At 33.5% G+C, this 20,437-nt stretch overlaps 1 pseudogene; it reads left to right on the top strand.

Moving 5' to 3' along the window:
* Positions 1 to 4,612: 4,612 nt before the first annotated feature.
* On the top strand, positions 4,613 to 12,529 carry LOC149541116 (alpha carbonic anhydrase 7-like; annotated as a pseudogene).
* Positions 12,530 to 20,437: the final 7,908 nt, after the last annotated feature.

Consider the following 20,437-nt stretch of genomic DNA (forward strand, 5'->3'; position numbering starts at 1 on the left):
TTAAAAGTTAAACTCTGTAATCAAAATATTATGACATTTGATGATGGACTCAAATCTCAAGAAGTATTTTGATACCTTTCTTCAACTCTTCTTCTCTTCTTCCCGTTCCTACTTGCCCCTATATCTAACTCCCTTTATAACGCTGTATTTTTCTCCCATTTTCTCTTATGTTATTTTTCATTATCTCATTTTTTTATAAATTATATCTCTCTCCCTCTCCACCTCACTCCCCCCACTCAAGCTACCCATTTATTAAATCTATCTCCTAAGCTCTCCATACCCTTCTTCGCTTTATCTCAAATTCCCTCCATGTCTACATCTCCCTCTCTAATCTCTTACTCCTCCCTCTCTTCATTATTTTATATCTTATCTTCTCCCTCACTCCCCTTTCTATCTCTCTCATTTTTATTCTAACTACCCACTCTCTCTAGATTTCTTCACATGTACCTCCCAACTTCTCTAACCCTATTTGATTACCAACCTCTCATTTTCAACATCCATATATCACTCCTCTCCTTTTTCATCTTAGTATATCAAAGCTCTCTACCCCTCTAGGTTTTTGCTCTCTTTGATTTTCCCCTCCATTCTTCTCTCCCTCCCCAATATCTATTTACTCATATCTTCTCCCCCCTACTTCTCTTTGTATTCCTCTTCCTTTTTATATTAGGTTTAGGGTGCAATATTTATCGTATACATGGTTTAGGGTAAATAAGGTAGGGATAATTTCATGTGTTCATACTTATCTCTCCTTCTCTCTCTCTTTATTTTCTCTCATCTTTCTAGCCATCTACTTCTCTTTCTTTGTGTCTTCCTCTCTATCTCTCTCTTCCTCCTTGATCCTCCATATCGTCGATCTCTTCCCTCTTTATCTATCTCATGCATTTCTTCCCCTCTATCTCATCTCTCCCTAGATCTCTCACTCTCTCCATGTATAACTCTCCCTTCACTTCTTCTTACTTCTTTATCTCTCTTTATTTTTTGCAACTCCCCCCTCCCTCTCCCTGTCTTAGCTTTTCCCTTTCTTTTCTTCTCTCCCTCTCTATTTTCCCCTCTCTCCTTACACCCATAACTCTCCCCCCTATCTCTATCTATTTTTATATGTTTCCACCTTTCCCTCTCTTCCTCTTTTCCTATATTCCTTTGCATCCATGTCCCACTACCCACCTCTATCTATCCCCCTCTACTTGTCTTACTCCTCTCTCAACTTCTCTTCCCCTTTTAATTACATGTATCCCTTTTATGAACTCTCTCCTACTATTACCCATATCTATCTCTATCCCACTTTATCTATCTCACTCCTCTCTCTTCACATTTGATATAAGATATAATGTATGTGGTTTTGAGTTTAGAATGCTAGAGTATGGGTTTTAGGGTACAAAATTAATGGTAGAAATGAGAAAATGCATAGAGCACGTGACATAGGCTTCTCTCTCTCTCTCTCTCTCTCTCTCTCTCTCTCTCTCTCTCTCTCTCTCTCTCTCTCTCTCTCTCTCTCTCTCTCTCTCTCGGGTGGGGTGGGTAAACAAAGTGAGAGAATAATAATAGGAGCATGTGTATTGCTAAAATTTGACTGAGTTAAAAAAATTATATGATGTCTAAATACCTAGAATCTAAATTGCAACTCCTAGATATTCAAAACCACTCTCAAATATCCCAACAATACTTGTACAAGAAATATAACTCAAAAGTATTAGAATATTATCATCTACAATTAAACACATGTTTGTTCATGTATTCTTATCTTATTTTCACTTAGCTTACCTATAGTTTTGTTTAGTCTAGTTTGATTATAGTTTGCATATCTAGATCCAATTTTTCATATTTAGTCCAAGTTATCTTAAATCTTCTATTATTAGTTCTATTTCTTTCTATAAAAGCATGTAATTTGACCTCATTGTAACTCAACTTTGTAGTGTGAAATTAGTACATAATTCTCAAATTGTGTGAATTATCTTGCTTTAATATTCTATTTGTGATAGATGGAATGCTTGATGATTCTTGACTTATGGGTTAATATTACCTTCAACTTTGACATGATATCAAAGGCTACTCTAGCAAGTTCCTATTATTTTCATAGAGCTCCCATCTTAAAAAAGAAAGTATATATATTCACTTTAGCTTCAATATAGCATCACCATCATGTTCATAATGACCAAAAGCATAAAAACCTTAACTCTTTGTCAAAGTTTGAGAAGTCTAAAGAAAAGCATCTTTTGATACCAAGATTTTTGTCTTAGAATTTGTGTCATTTCTCTTTAAAAAATTCATCTAGACACTAGTATAATGATTTTTAGTTAAAAAATAATTCTCTGATTTTTATAGAAAATCTTGCTTGATAAATGCAAATCATTAAAAAAACTATAGGAAAGGAGTACATGATTTCTTTTATTTTTTAATAAAGAGTTAAAAAAATTAAAAGGTCCCTCTCACACCATCCCATGCCTAGCTTCCTTGTCACTTGCTCCCAAACCTTCCTTACCTTTGCATACCTTGAGCAATTTTTCTTGAACTTCATTTCGGTGGGGAGCTCTTTCTAAAGATTTTTTTTTCAAAGTTCTATCTATTTTTTACATACCTTTCTTTTAACTTTTATTTAACAATAATATCTTTAATATAATTATATTAAAATTTCTTGATAACATTTTATGTAAGTAAAATTATTTTCTATTAGTTAATTATTTATTAATTTGATAAGATGGTATACATTGAATTGGGATAACATCATTTACATAAATTCAAATATCTAAACATGTATTTCAAACTTGTATAGTACAATTTACAAAAGTCTAAATTATAATTTTATATATATAGACACCCTAAAATTGGTGAGACCTAAAAAACATGAGTTTTAATCAAATTACAAAAAATAAAGACAAACTCAGATAAATGAGGAAAGTGAAGACTTTCAAATCAATTACAACATCAAGTCGGTTGAAATGGTTAATTAATTAATTACATCAAATTCAAAAAGACCAAAATCACTTTCAAAACAAAAAATTCAATTCATAAAATTAAAAATTAAAAAGGATAAAAGATAAAGATAAAGACAAAAAGTTGAAAAGAAATGCAACATTTAATAAATCAACTAAAATCATTTATTCTCTCAAAAGTGAAATACTTTTTGGAATTTAAAAGAATTGAAAAATCATATTTATCCTCACAAATAGTCTGCTATTTTGTGAGACATTTTCAGTTTCACTCTTATCCCTAGTGAAAGGTAAAACCAAGATCTTTATCCCAACCCCCTTCTAAAATTCTATAAATAGAAGAGAAAATCAAGAGCAAAGGTACCTAATTTTTATATATCCTTACTATAGGCATCTTAGAGTTATCATTTTAATCATCTATTTAACATCATTGTTATATAGACTGTAGCATCATTTTAGTATCATTTTAGTGTTATTTAGCACTATTTAGCATTGTTTAGTCTCGTGCATACACATATCTTAGCATTTTCATGTTCTTATCTTCATATAACTTGCATTTCATATAGATATCATATAGACTTTCATAGATCTCCACTAATAGCATAATCTTATTTTGGAACTATCAAGTTAAGATGTTGGTTTGGGAGCAATTTTAATAGTTGTAGTTAAGGAGATGTGAGATGTTCATAGAGACATTATTTAGCGGTTGTTTCTTGAGTCTAGTTTAGTTCATTGTTATTCTTATTGCAATCTACACCAAGATCTCATAAATACGCAATTCAATAGTGTACATATATAGAAAGAATCTCACCCAACAATTTATATCTTAATTATTAATTATTAAATATTAGATACAAACTTTATTATCATAATTTATTTAATAAACTTTATTTTATTTATAACACTTCAACATAAAACATTTATTATTTTTCACATGTAACATTATGTATCTTAATATTATTTGTCAAATATATTGTAAAAATTTATATGGCATGTGTGTTTCCGAATCCATCGAATTCATTCAAATAGAGAATGTATATATTTATTGATAGATGGGTAGTTTGATGGCAGTGTGTCACAAATCCTTCACCAGATAGCAATTTCATTATGAATTTAATAATGTGTCTTGTTTGATCCTCCCCATTCACAAGCAAAGCATATATTCTTCTCCACAAGTAACATTGTTTATCTTAATATTATCACATTTTCATTTCCCATGTTTTGATTGACAGTAAATTTCCAGTCATTTGACTAAGCCAAATTTACAAAGTTTAAAGGAATCTTTGTATGGACGCGCAGTTGCTTGGTAAACAGCAAAGCTTGTCCATTGGATGAATTTCACATGCATTAACAATGGTTAGTCTATGTGGAAATATTTTAACATATATTCAACAAAATTATAATTTCAAACAATGTTATCATTTCATTTTTTAATGTTTGCAATTTGACAAGTGGAGTGAAAAACAAATATTAGCATCAATTTTAGAAAACTACACTATCTTGACCAAATAATTCATGCTACCATACAACTTAAGAAGTAAATTTTAAAAAATAAAGAAATAAAAAGCATAATTATTTATATGAACACATATATCCACAATTACTACACTTAAACCGCAAGGCTTGTATGGTTGAGGAGACTTCACACAAAAGGCTTTATAAATAGAGAGAGCATGGGCATATGAATGCACAAGAAACCATTTGAGATCTCCAAATCTCTTGGAATTTGCATAGCTTTGTAGGATGGTGATAAGATATGTATTTATGTGTATGTTAGCCCTTACTGGATTTCTTATATTTGTCCAAGGTAATAATTACATTTATACTCATTCTTCATTTTTGCTTTTTCTAGTGTTGATAAATAAACTAGAGAATGGTTATTTGTGCTGCAAATTACAGGCGAAGAAGGTGGAATTAATTGTCAACAATCTCCCATCGATATACAAACTTGGAATGTTGAAAGAAATGAATCTCTAGGTGATTTGAAGAAGAATTATTCACGTGAAAAAGCAAGCATGGTCAATAAAGGCTATGAAATTCAGGTTATAATTGTTGATATTGTGAAGGCCAATAGTCATCTTTGTTCCCTCCAATAATCGAGTCTCTTGGTTTCCAAAGACTCTTCATTTGTAATATTATTGGAGCCCATTTATATGCTGCTCCTGCTCATTTTGTAAACAACTTTTTCTTATTAATTCAATACTCTGCAGTCTGGACGTAGCCACTATTGTGGTGAACCATGATAAATCCGGTGTTGTGTATTTCTTCTTATTGCGACATTTAATTTCTTTGTTTAAATCCTTTCAATTGGTATTAGAGCACGAGGTGTGCAGATTGGAAAATCAGTGTTGAATTTTCCGAAAAGATGGAGGATTTGAAAATAGAGAAATTTAAAGGCAAGAATTACAGCCTGTGGAAAGTGCAGATGTGTTCCTTGCTGGTTAAGCAAGACTTGGCTCTCGCAATCGAAGGAAAGTCTAAGAAACCGTCTACAATGACTGATGAAGATTGGCAAAAGATGGATGACAAGGCTATGGCATCCATTTTTCTCTCACTAGCAAAAAATGTCTTGTTCAATGTCTCAAATGAGACGTCAACGAAAGATGTTTGGGACAAACTTCAAAATATGTATCAAACGGCGTCGGCTGCAAAAAAAATCTTCATTATGAAGAAACTCTACAAACTGAAAATGAAGGAAGGGATTGCAATGTCAAATCATATAAAGGATTTGAACACCCTATTATGTCAAGCATGCTCGGTTGGTATGACTCAAGATGATGAATCCAAAGCAATCATCTTGTTATGTTCTTTACCTGACAGTTGGGATCCCGTAGTTACAGCTGTAAGTACTTCAAGCTCTACGAAGTCAAAGCTGGCCTATGATGAAGTTGTTGCCACTTTATTAAGTGAAGACATGAGAAGGAGTAACAAAGACTCCTCATCCGGTGATGCTCTCACTATGGTCAGCACTGAGAGAAGAGGAAGAAGCCATCATAGAGGAAATCATAATTACAATCAGCGAAGATCAAAGTCACCCAATCATTCAAGGTCAAGAGGTAGGAATGGTGAATGTTGGTTTTGTGGTAAGCCTGGCCACACAAAGAGAAATTGTCGGGCTTACAAGAAAGCACAAGAAAATGTGAGAAACATGGAAGCAAATACAGCCTATGAGAAAGATGAAAGTGCTTTAGTTCTTTCTACAAGTGACACAAAATTAGATTCTTGGGTGATAGATTCTAGAGCTTCTTTCCATGCTACTTCATTTACGGATTATTTCACAAACTACCATGGTGGTCAATTTGGAGAGGTATTTCTTGGAGACAACAAATCCTGCAAAATAGTTGGCAAAGGTGACATTTTGTTACCACTAGAAGATGGAGGGAAATGGTTGTTAGAAGATGTTCACCATGTTCCCAAATTAAAGCGAAATCTACTATCGGTTAGTCAGCTCTTTGCCCAAGGATATTATCCATTCTTATATCTAGATACTTGGAAAGTTACCAAGGGTTCAAGAATAATTGCCAAGGGAAACAAAGTTGGTAATCTTTATCTCCTTGAGAAGTCTATTGAAATAGGGGCTGCTATTACAGTCATGGGCAGCGATGCAGCACTTTGGCATCAAAGATTAGGCCACATGAGCAAAAAGGGCCTTGAGATAATGCTCAAAAGGGATCAACTACTGGGTCTCCAATCAACAAACTTGCAATTTTGTGAACATTGTCTTTACGGAAAACAAAAGCGGGTCAGCTTCTTGAAAGATGGACATGATCTCAAGGAGAAACCATTGGAACTTGTACACTCAGATGTCTTTGGTCCGGTTGAGGTAAGCTCTTTAGGAGGTTCAAAAAATTTTGTTACATTCCTTGATGACTGTACTAGGAAAGTATGGATATATATGATGGCAAATAAATCTGAAGTCTTTTCTAAGTTTAAAGTTTTCAAAGCTCTTGTTGAAAACCAAAGGGGCCATAAGATCAAATGTTTAAAAATGGATAATGGAGGTGAGTTTTGTTCACTGGAGTTCGACAATTATTGTGCAGATAATGGTATTCATAGGGTGAAAGTTGTGCCCTACACCCCTCAAGAAAATGGGGCAGCGAAAAGACTCAATAGGACAATAATGGAGAAAGCTCGGTGTATGCTTTCTAATGCAGGATTGGGAAAATAATTTTGGGCTGAGGCATGTAATAAAGCCGTATATCTCATTAATCGAAGTCCTTCTTCAAGGTTGAACTTCAGAATTCCAGAAGAGGAATGGCAAGGTAGAAGACTCTCTTATTCTCATCTTAAAGTTTTTGGTTGTCAGGCTTTTGCACATGTGCCCAAAGAAAAAAGAAGCAAGTTGGATCCTAAATCTAAGCCTTGCATATTCATTGGCTATGGAGAGGATCAGTTTGGCTTCAGGCTTTGGAGCTTAACTGATAAGAAGATTATTAGAAGCAGAGACGTTGTCTTCAATGAGAAAACCTTTCCAGCATTAAATTCTTAGGAAATGTCTGAAAAAGAATTTGTGCCAATCGCTGCATAAAGGAATGTTGGATTGAATCCACAAACAGTTTCTAACACTATTTCATATAGTCCCACCTCTGTACTATTTCCAAATTTTTCATCTTATTCCACTCCTGGGAACACAGGACATGATGATAGTTCTACACAAGAGTTTTTTGATATCTCTTCTCATGACAGGAATTTGTCTCTCCATCACGATCAAGCTTGTGAATGTTTTTCAAACCAAAGTACAAGGGATCCTCTTACTACAATGGGCTATCAGTCAAAGGACTATAATGCTCATCCACCGATGCAGGGTGGGAAAATAGAACCGTAGGACATCGATCTGGAGGATGAGAGTAATTTGCAGGCTGTGCCAATTGATATCCATGGCAATCCTATCTATATACAGAGTACTCACAGTAACCATATGTCACTATATCCATTTGAGCATGGTGGAAACTCAAGCCACAATCTTGACAATACACGTGGGCAATTTCAGAGTGTAGGTCCAAATAATCCACAACCTGCACATAATCCACAAGGGGCAAATGAAAACCAGGTTCAAACGCACATAACAGAGGTGAATGTACAGGGTGCAGAACTCCATCCGCAATGTGTTAGAGCTGTTTCACTGGGTCTACAAATTGATTTGCAGGACGTTAATGTGCAGGGTAATCATGGTGGGAGCACAGACCAGCATCTTGGTAATTCACGGGAACAGCTTCATGCAGAGGAGACAGTTTCACGGCAGTTTCATGGCAGTCAAAGACCCATTCACCATGTAGGTAATATGGCAGGTAGAGGTAACATGTCTCCAAATCAACATAGTTTACATACCAGTTTTGAGGCACCCAATACAAATATATCACAGGGAGAAGGCACACTTCATAATAATCTGTTCTCAAGCAGCAGAGAGGGCATTCAACATTTAAACCAGAAAACTAGTGTAATTGGTTCTCCATTTGAATTGGTTCAACCAAAGAACAGAGAACCCCAAATGAGAAGATCCACTAGAGAATGAAGAATGCCGGCTAAATTCTCTGATTATGAATTATTGTACGCTGAAGAAGCAGAGCCTTCAATTCTAATTTCAGAATTTTCAGAACCATCTACATTCAAAGTAGCTCTCAATGATGTCAATAGTGATAAATGGAAAACAACGATGCGTGAAGAAATGGATTCTTTACTCAAGAATCGAACCTGGGATTCGGTCTCTCTTCCGCCTAATCGAAGACCACTTAGGAACAAGTGGATATATCGTGTGAAAGATGAAGTGGAAGGCAATAAACACTTCAAAGCCAGATTCGTGGTAAAGGGATTTGATCAAAAACAAGGGATAGATTTCAATGAAATCTTCTCACCAGTTGTCAAAATGACAACTATCTGAACTGTTCTGGGATTAGTAGCTACATGGGATCTTGAATTAGAACAACTTGATGTGAAAACCGCTTTCCTACATGGTGATGTAGAAGAAGAACTGTACATGGAGAAGCCACAAGGGTTCGTAAAGAAGGGACATGAACATCTTTATTGCAAATTAAATCAGAGCTTGTATGGCCTAAAACAAGCCCCAAGATAGTGGTATGTAAAATTTGATCGCTTCATGGCTGAGCATTATTTCACAAGATGTGAATCAGACCCATGTGTCTACTTCAAGAAACTTCCAAGTGGAGAGTTTGTCATCCTTCTTCTTTATGTCAATGACATGTTAGTAGTTGGCACAAACAAAAGAATCGTTAATGAGTTGAAGCAAAAATTGGCAAGCCAATTTGCAATGAAAGACTTAGGGGTGGCCAAAAAGATTCTTGGTATGACAATCACAAGGGATAGGAAAAAGAGGGAAATCACTTTGTCTCAAAAACAATACATTGACACAGTTGTTGATAGATTTGGCATGGCTGAATCAAAAGTAACTCCTATTCCTCTTGCTGGTCACTTTCGATTAAGTTCTGAATTATGTCCTCAAACACAAGAAGAAAAAGAAATTATGGAGAAAATTCCATACAAATCAGCCATTGGTAGTATTATGTATGCTATGGTTTCTACTCTCCCTAACATTGCTCATGTGGTGGGAGTTGTGAGCAGGTTCATGAGCAATCCTAGAAAAGCTCATTGGGAAGCCGTCAAATGGATACTAAGGTATCTAAAAGGCACTTCAGATTATGTTTTATGTTATGGCGGAAAAAAAATTCAGCTACAAGGTTACACTGATTCTGATCTTGCTGGAGACTTGGATAAACAAAGGTCTACCACTGGTTACACCTTCACATTTGCTGGAGCTGCGATCAGCTGGGCATCACGGTTGCAACATTCCATTGCTCTTTCTTCAGCTGAAGCTGAATACTTAGCTCTTTCCGAGGGTGCAAGGGAAATGATTTGGCTTCAGTGGTTACTTGGTGACTTGAAAGTTCATCAAAATGAATATAATCTATTTTGTGACAGCCGTAGTGCGATCTGCATGGCACATAATCAGTCATCCCAATGTCGCTCCAAGCATGTTGATGCACATGCTCACTTTGTTCGTCATGCAGTCGAAGAGGGCAAGCTGAATGTTGTCAAGATTGACACCAAGATCAATCCGGCTGATATATTCACGAAGGTTGTTGCCAAAGAGAAGTTCGAATGTGCTAGAACTTCTCTTGGGCTTGTGAAGAAAAGATAGATCATTCTTTGAGCAGGGTATTGGGTGATCAGTTGCAGCATTGGTTGTCCTTCAGGTGGGAGTTTGTTGATATTGTGAAGGCCAACAGTCATCTTTGTTCCCTCCAATGATCGAGTCTCTTGGTTTCCAAAGACTCTTCATTTGTAATATTATTGGAGCCCATTTATATGCTGCTCCTGCTCATTTTGTAAACAACTTTTTCTTATTAATTCAATACTCTATAGTCTGGACGTAGCCACTATTGTGGTGAACCAGGATAAATCTGGTGTTGTGTATTTCTTCTTATTGCGACATTTAATTTCTTTGTTTAAATCCTTTCAATAATAATTGTCATTTCACTTTTCTTACCATGAATTAATGGTTTATATTAATAGAAAATGTTGCATAAACTATATTGAATGCAATACAAATGCAGGTGGTATGGTGTGAAGATGCGGGTGGTATTGAAATAGATAGGGTGAAATACAGATTAAATCAGAGCCATTGGCATCACCCAGCAGAGCACACCATAAATGGCATATGGTACTAACTAATTAGTATTGTCTCTAAAGTTAGTAATGCTGATGAATAATGTTTATGCTATATACCATATACTATATAGTGTAATTTGTGTGTGATATATTATGGCCAAGCATCCTTTAGAATTGCACATGGTCCACTTGTCAGAGAACAACACAAAGATTGCAGTTATTGGTATTCTCTACCAGTTTGGATCTCCTGATTGTTTTCTCACAACGGTAATATTAACTTTTCATTGTTCTATTATCACTGTAGAGATTTTGGTTTTAATTAATTTTGGTTTAGTTAATTGTAAAATTTCTGTTGGATTTGTGATTTCTAAGTTGTATTTTTGCAATCTTATAACAAGATTGGTGTCCTTTCATCGTAATCATATAGCTTTGTTCCATACAAAAATATATATTATATTACTAATGACTGAATTGTTTTGATTTAAGATATGAATTAGACAAATGGACTTTTTTTTCACTGTAGTATTATTTGATTGTCTTTTGACTGTGTCTTTCTAACATTTGAAAGGATTTAAATTCACCATTTCATTTTAGTAAACCATCTATAAATTAAGTATCAATATTTTTTTAATAGAATTGATCAATTTTTATTTTTTACATAAAACAATATTTTTCATTGCAAGTCATATGTGAAGCCATGTTTTTTGGAATGATCAAAGTTTTGTGCTTGAAAATATATTTTCACTAAAAAATCATTTGAAAAATAAGTAATACATTTTTTTAAAGGAAGGACCTAGATCATTACATATTAAATCAATAGAACTATTTCTCCCCAAAATATCCTTGTTATAAAAATAGCACCACCTTACAGCTTTGTTGACACATATACTACCTGCACTAAGTTATTCATTGTATGTGTCACTCAATGCTAGTATATATCTTTGAGGGATGTATATCATGGTCTCCAAAAAGAGAATCAATTGATCTCTCCTACTTGACTTGTCTCTTGATATATAGAATCACACTAGTTATTAAATTATTTATGTTTTCCTTGCAAACTGTAATTCTTTATATTCAAACATTTTTATTCTACAATTTATATGTGTTTAGTTGAACTATTAATTGTTAAAAAATAAAGATGTGGCCTTTATGTGGCTAGAATAACATCTATTAAAAATAAAAATTCACGCTGATTTTTTATATGTTTTATTGACAAATAATAAAAGGTACCTTAATGATATAAGATTTTATACTATTGTTCTAAATTTAATTGTGTAAAAAAAAATTTCTCACAATATATGATCCATTATCAAGATTAATAAATTATAAATTAAAAAATCAACTTATATATTCAACTTTTACTAACAATGTTAATGTTATTTGATATTGACAGCTTGAAGAAGACATTGACCACATCACCAATATTTTCCCTATAAACAGTATAGATCTGAATGTTGTAAATCCCAAAATAATTGGTGTTAGAAGAGATGCATCTTATTATCGATACACTGAATCCCTTACCACTTACCCATTTACAGAAGGAGTTACTTGGACCATACTCAAACAAGTACTATTTTTTCCCTTATCATGCTCATATAATAATATGCTATTTATTTTTCATAACTAAACAACAAATTACTCATCTTCTTACTTCTTTTATATACTCAGGTCAAGACTGTTACCCAAGAACAATTGGATAGTTTGAGGAAAGCATTGAATGGGGTAATTTCTATATAATACTTTGTATCATCATTTTGTAAAAATCTTTAAAACTGAATATCATTTATTGGTAATATAATTGGAAAGAAGTTTAAATAAAATGCTTTCATTCATTAAAAATAATAATCAAATAATTGTTTGTTTCACTACAAATGGACAATTCAAGAAAGGTGCAGCCAATAAACAACAGAATCATTCAACTGTATGACATTTCAGAAACATACAAAGAAGAGCAGATCATCCTATCGCAGTCATCTTAGAAATATTTCTTTTCTTTTCTTGTTGTTGTCTAAGTTTTCTTTGTTAAGGCAATGATAAATAATTTGCCACTATTACATCTCTGCAATGAAAGGCAAGAAGCACGTATTCTATTGTTAAACGCATTTTAATTTTATATATTGTATGAGTGGTGGATGTATGTTACTTTATTGTCTTTTTAAAATTATTTAGATATATCTATTGTTTATTAATATTTGAATACAATGAATGCTAAGTGTTTCATTTATTCTTACAAGAGTTGAGTTTGTGTAGACCATTATTCATAAAACATGGGTCAATGAGTTTGACTTAATAACTACTGAATTAAATTCTAATAGCAATACCACAATTTGACTTGCTATAGAAATATCTCCTATTATATGAAATTTATAATTCATCATTATAATTGTCATGTGTATTACATATAGGTAAGTGGCTCATATTTTAAATTAAGTATTAAAGACCTATTACAATTAAAACTTTATAAATGTAATGCAAAGTCAAATACAAATTTAAACTATAATTTTTTTTTAAAATCATATGAAAATGTAAAACTGACTTCAATAGATTAGACTTAAAAATAGTTTTTAGAGAAGGTAATACTACTCTTTTTTCCATTTCTACACTTATGTGTACTAAAAACAATAGTTTAATGGCTTACAACACTTACGAGGGAAAAATAGAAGTGAATGGTGCTATTGTTGCATGGTGAAATTTGATGCCCTTCACACCTCTTAAAGAAAATTTGAAATTCAAATCGAAACAAAAATCTCATCTAGTAGGATGCTAGCCAATTTGAAGGTGGAACTTGAAGCACAAGGAAAAATGGTGAATTTCAAGGGTAGAATGGCACAATGAAGCCATAGACTTCAAACCACAAAATAGAGAGAATGTCAAACATTAAAGATCTGAAAAGTCCAAATTTCCAAGGCAGGTTGGTCCAACCAATTTAAATTTGAATTATCAATATGATTTAAATTTACAAGTTGAATGGATCATTTAGATTCAATCAGTGCTAAGTGCCTATTCATTCTTATGAGAGATGGGTTCCTGTGAACCACTACTTACAAACAAAGGTCAAAGAGTTTGACTCAAAAAACTACACAGTTGAATTTTGATAGCAATATCACAATTTGAGTAGGTGTGGAAAATATCTCCTACTTATCAAGTTCAATGTGGTTGCAATTTCAAGCCATTTACCACAGCAAATTGTTTTCCAACATAAAAAATAGCTCATTATATTGACAACATGATACCAAAACAAGGCAAACATTATGTTTATACAAATTGAACAAACATTTTTACCAAAGCTAAGAGAAAAATGAATTTAAAAATTCTTAGAAATTTGTGTATATTTATATAGACAAATTTGATAAAATAAATTTGTTGATTCAAACAAATTTGATAAAATAAATTGTTGGTTTAAAGTAAATTTCCTAAAATTCAATCTTTTTTTTTAATATTTCAATTCATGTGCTCAAATGTTATATTTACATGAATTTAAAGAGATTCAAACATAAATTGAGATGATTTAAAGAGATTTATCAAATTCAATTAATTAATAGGCAAATATTAGACTACTTTTTAAATTTTAATGAAATATATCAAAATATTTTAAAATAATTATAATATTTATATTTATTAACCATCTTATATAAAGCAAAAGTCACAATCATAATGTACTTATGATCACTATCTCATAAGAAAATATTGTGTCCTCATTAAGCACATTTCTTGAAACGAAAATATACACCTATAAATATAATAATCATAAAATTTATAAAATCAAGAAACAGGGGCCAAACCTTAAAATAATCTTTTTTTTTTCAATAGTTTTGAATATTGAAAGAAGCTGTAACAAAAGAAATAAACAAAAACTATGAGTTTTTGTAATGATAAATAAATAATTTGCAATGAAAGATAATAGCAAGGCACTCACAAGCAAAGAAAAATTTAGAAAAAAGAATGTGCATTAACTATAAGTAAATAAAAATTATATAAAATTTTAATAAATTTATGAATGTTGTTTATACAAGGTCCTAAAGGCTATTTTATAGACAAAACAATGACCACCAAAATACATGAAAATAAAATTTAAGTTACAAACCAATTATGCACCCTACACAATACATAACTTGATTGATATTCATATTATTCATAGTTAAAATGCATATTCTGTATATAATGGACATAATCCTATATTAATTTTTTTGCAAAAATAGGGGTAAAAATTTATTAAGACAGAAAGAAATACAACAAGTAGAGCTCAACAAGGAGCTCGATCCTGAGCAACAAGATCATCAAATTCTTGCACCATCTCAAAGGACAGTTGCCTCCTATCCCTAATATTCCAACCCAGATCATGACTAGATGCCCATTTGGCTAAACAATCAGCAGTTCTATTCCATTCACAAGGAATATACGTGAACCTAATGAATTGAAAAGAGGAAGAGAAGAAAAGAATCTGCTTAACAAAAGTGGCCAGCTACCAACTACCATCCTCAAGCTCTTGCGAAGAAAGCATGTTCACCACCACCTGGGAATCAGACTCACAGATAATCTTACTCCATCCCCGCAAGCAACAATGTTCCACAGCATATAAAATAGCCTGAGCTTCCATGAGATTGTTAGTATAATCACCCTTATGAACTGAGAAGAAAAATTTAACATCCCCAGAACTACAACGAGCCACTCCGCCAATACCAGCCGGACCAGGATTCCCACGGGAAGAACCATCAGTGTTAATTTTCAGAACTCCACAGGGAGGAGGAGTCCAGTGCCCATCCTAGTTAACCCAACCCTTCCTCTGATGGTGAAGCTGCCTGGACATAGAAGGAAACCTATGAGCTGCAGTCCCATCCTGTAGATGAAAATTGAGGCGATTACAGATAGCAAGATCAACCGGATCCATACCCCCATCAAGCTCACACCAAGCCAAACATCTTGGAATATGCGACGATTCCTCTCCAACCAGATATGCCAAAGCATGAAAGATGGGCCAACAATCCAAGCAGCATGGAGAAAAGAAGACTTGAGGGAGCAGTACCCAAGCGGGCCCAAAACTCAGGCAAAGAGGAAGCATGCCGACAAGAGAAACCCCAAGCGCTCCACCAAAGGTGCCATATCTGAGTAGAATAGGAGCAATGGAAGAACAGATGGGAGACAGACTCCTCTCCATTACCACACAAAACACAATAAGAGGGGCCCTGAAATCCACGCTTGCAAAGATTATCCCAGGTAAGACAACGGTTGTGAGCCACTAGCCACATGAAAACATTGCACTTGGATCAAATTCTAATGTTCAACCTCTAAAAATATTCTTCTTTTTTATAATGAGGAAAACAAAGAATCATTCAAAAGTAAATAAAATGCTTACAACAATAACATACAAATAAAGTTTACATAAAATAGTAATAAGACCTTCAAACTCAATTTATACAAACCTTCATGTATTATAAAAAAAAAAAAAATGTTAGAAAAAAATAATATTATAAATAGAAATGTATAACAATTATATGAAATTTGATTATATAAGAATTTTTAACATAATGAACCATCTCTTTGCATCCACATGATAGATCACTCTTTGCAATCATAAATATTAATATTAGAAATTCTAATCTAAGTATCTATAGAAAAGATGTCACACTTATAAAAATTAAGAACATTAATTCTAATATATCTTTAATAACACACTCCATCAATGCATGAAATAGACAATAAGTACATTCATTTCCTTGATGTCAATCTATACCCTATCCTTGCACAATACGACAACTTTCTTTACCTTTTTTTATCAACATTTTTGTTTGATAGCACCGTGATTCTTCGCCCTTCACATGTAAAGCATGTATTCTTTTGAACATGCAACATTATTTACCTTAAATTATTACCGTTCCAAATACATTTTCGATTATTTCTCACATTTTGATTCCAGTACATTTTCGGCATTGGAATCCTCTACTACAAGCACACATTCTGATGCCTTTCTCACATCGGTATTATTGTGCTTGTACTCTTTTGTTTATATATAGATGTCAAGGTTTAAATGTTTTAATGTGAAATATTTGTCTAATATAAATTAAAACTTTGGTATTTATAGACTCTCTTTTTCTATATAGGTAGTATCATGACGAGTGAAATTGAAAAATTACATGTATAATGAGATTTTAGGTTTGAATCTGTTCAAATTTAATAAATAATAATAATTAATCACATCAAATAATAATAACTAATCTTGACTTCTACCTCTTAACTATTTATATAATAATTTTTTATTATATAACATCTATGTCTGTCAATGAGTTGATGGTTAGATTTAGGTATAATTTGACTTAGGTTTAGGTATAACATATATCTCTATCCACTTGTAATACAAGAACTATATTTTCTTTATAGAACTTTAATACGTAAAATTGATGAAGCTATCACTCCCTTGAACAATCTTGTTGAAGAATTAGTAGCACCAAACTATCTTATGACTTCATCTTTATAAGACTTTAATGCTAAGGTATCTTTTATAGAAGTCACTTACAAAAAGATAATCCAATGTCTACAATCCTACTTTGTGATAAAAACTTGTGTGTTTGAGAGTTATGTTTTTAGATTTCACCAAATTTAAATCTATATCTCTAATAATGACATAGTCTTAACCAGTTCACCAAGACACCTCACTCATCTCTATAACATTAAAAACATATTTTTTCATGAAAAACATAAAACTTCCTACCATAACATTTTTTTATTTGTTCAATTGAAAATCAAATTTTACAAATTGAATATTTAAATTTTTTAAAGATATATAACTATAATAGTTTGTGTCTATAATAACACAAAAAGAGCAATTAATTTAAATATATTAAAATCTTTGCCTATCTCATGCACTTAAAAGTTATTGTTTCAAGGTGTTCACAACTTGAGTTGGCCATCAACAAGATTGTCAATGAGTAGAGATAAAGACAGATTTTGGTGTTGTAGATCCAACATAAATGGATTTGAAATGAATGTACAATGTATTACCATTATGATGGACCCCTCAACATTGAAATGTAATCAAACCAAAAAAAAAAAAGTTATCTTTAACTATTTTTAAGCCGATAGGCTTCACTCCTTGAACATCTTTGAACGGTCTGTTCAAATTTTCTGGCAGTCAGACGCAGGGAAAGAAGGAATAATGATTGAAAAAGGCCGAGTCTTATGCCAAGGAGATTTGTTCGCTTCCAGAAAATGTAACAGTGGCAGTCAAGATGAAAATCATGTGAGAAATATAAAAACAAATGTAAACCTTTAAACAAAAAATTTCATGGCAGTCAAGATGACAGTCATGTGAGAAATATAAAAACAAATGTAAACCTTTTTTGTATATAAAAACACATGTAAACCTTTAAACAAAATATTTCACTCGGCACTTAAATATTTGCTCGGCACATGAAGGTGTCAAGTGCCAGTATTGGTCGGCAAGTGAAGTTGTCGAGTGCCAGAAAGAAAAACACGTGCCGACTGACAAACAAAAAATAAGTGTCGACTTAGCTCGGCACATAAAAGGCAATGCTCAACACTTGAAGAAGAATGCAGTAGGTGCCGAGTTAGCTCGGCACTCAGAAAAAATGCTCAGCAACAATGGATGTTGAGTAAGCTCGGTTCCAACTGAGAAAATATAACTTAGAAAAATTCTAACATGAATGCTTTCACCATTAAAATCAGAGAGCCAAGCTTTAACTTGTCAACCAAATTTCTCAAATGCAATGAATAGAAGAGGAAGAACAATAGATTCAAGTATACGTGCTTGCTTTTCTATTCAACTGAGATTTAAAGTATTACAAAATCTGGGAGCATTCGACTTCAACTAGAAAACCCTAAAATAACCCTAAAACTTTAAACAACTTCAAACTTTAAACTTGCAACTCTAATGGCTACATAAAATGGTGCCTAGAGCAATCACTACTTCAACAGGACAAATCCAACAATAACAAACTTACAGAATGAACAGAGAAGAAACATGTACAACTGCAAGCACAAAATGAACTTCCCTCTCTGCACTATGACGACTGGATCTGTTGATCTTCCTTCTCTGCAACTTCTTGCTCTTCCACTAGCTTTGACTCTCTGTCCGGTCTCTATTTGAACGAATGAATGTCAGACATTCCTTTTGTCTTACTGGCAAAAATTTCCCCCCCATTTTTCAAACTCACCTACTGGCATTTAATGTTTCTATCTATTCTGGAGTCTGTCAAGTGGTAGGTGGGTGTTTGGCTTCAGGGACAAATGTCTATCAACAATAAATATTCCAACAAATCAGTATTAGAAATAAGGGCGCTCAACCACAATAGACAAATAACTAGGGCTTTATAATTCCATGTCTGCAGATCAGACTGATCCATTGATGGAATGATTTTCATTTTGTTTAAATTGAAAGCAGTAATTCCACCAACAAAGCAGATATAGAGGAAATAAAGATGGTGAGTTTTGAAGGTTCTGTAGAGCCAAAAATGTCTTGCAGAATAGGCAGTGCAACCATGTTTTGGCACAATGTGTACTCAAGAAGACAAACACAAGATTTATATGTCCTGATGTAAAGAAAGTTTATGTACTATGAGAGCTTCAACACTTCTCTACACTGTATATAAGTCGGCACACTGTAAGACATCTCGAGCTGCACTATAAAATTATATTTCATTTTACACAAATTTGTGTGAAAACTCCAAGATGTCCTAGTGGCCAGGCTGGACGAGATCCAAACAAATCGATTGTTGTCAATTCATCTCTCAAGAATTACCAAAAAAAAGATTACTTTCTTAAATGTTGACTATATAATTAAGTAGTTTGTGATCTTTAAGGAGTTAAAGATTAAGTTTTTGTGATTGCAAACAAGACCTGATTTGGAACACATAGTTAAACCAGTTTCATGAATCTAGGCCGCTATAAACAATTTGGAAGTTTTTAGTACATCATGTTGGGCCCACTTGCCGTTGCACCAAAAGCCATGACTGTTAGTGAACATGGAACACCACATAATTAACCACCTGTGGGCAGGGGAGCGCATCGCATCACCCAACAATCTACCCCTCGACGTGCATACCAGGTGCTTATGCAGGTCGGGAAGGCACCAGGGAGATTTGAACCCATGACCAGGCCAAAACCAGGCTCTAATACCAATTGTTGGGCTTTTAAGCGTTTATTGCCTTCTGCTTCATCTTTCACACGATATATCCACTTGTTCCTAAGTGGTTTTTGATTAGGCGGAAGAGATACCAAATCCCAGGTTCGATTCTTGAGTAAAGAATCCATTTCTTCACGCATCTCTGTTTTCCATTTATCACTATTGACATCTTTGAGAGATGCTTTGAATGTAGACAGTTCTGAAAATTCTGAAACTAGAATTGAAGGCTCTGCTTCTTCAGCGCACAATAATTCATAATCAGAGAATTTAGGCGGCAGTCTTCGTTCTCTAGTGGATCTTCTCATTTGAGGTTCTCTGTTCTCTGGTTGAACCAATTCAAATGGAGAACCGGTTAAACTAGTTCGCTGGTTTAAATGTTGAATGCCCTCTCTACTGCTTGAGAACAGATTATTATGAAGTGTGCCTTCTCCCTGTGATATATTTGTATTGGGTGCCTCAAAACCGGTATTACCAAGATGCTGGTCTGTGCTCCCACCATGATTACCCTGCACATTAACATCCTGCAAATCAATTTGTAGACCCTGTGAAATAGCTCTAACACATTGCGGATGGAGTTCTGCACCCTGTACATTCACCTCTGTTATGTGCATTTGAACCTGGTTTTCATTTGCCCCTTGCAGTTTATGTGTAGGCTGCGGATTAGTTGGACCTACACTCTGAAATTGCCCACATTTATTGCCAAGATTGTGGCTTGAGTTTGCACCGTGCTCAAATGGATATAGTGACATAC

Source organism: Cupressus sempervirens, chromosome 9 (genome assembly GCF_028749045.1).
Source record: "Cupressus sempervirens isolate cs-2001-9-10 chromosome 9, ASM2874904v1, whole genome shotgun sequence".
Taxonomy (NCBI): domain Eukaryota; kingdom Viridiplantae; phylum Streptophyta; class Pinopsida; order Cupressales; family Cupressaceae; genus Cupressus; species Cupressus sempervirens.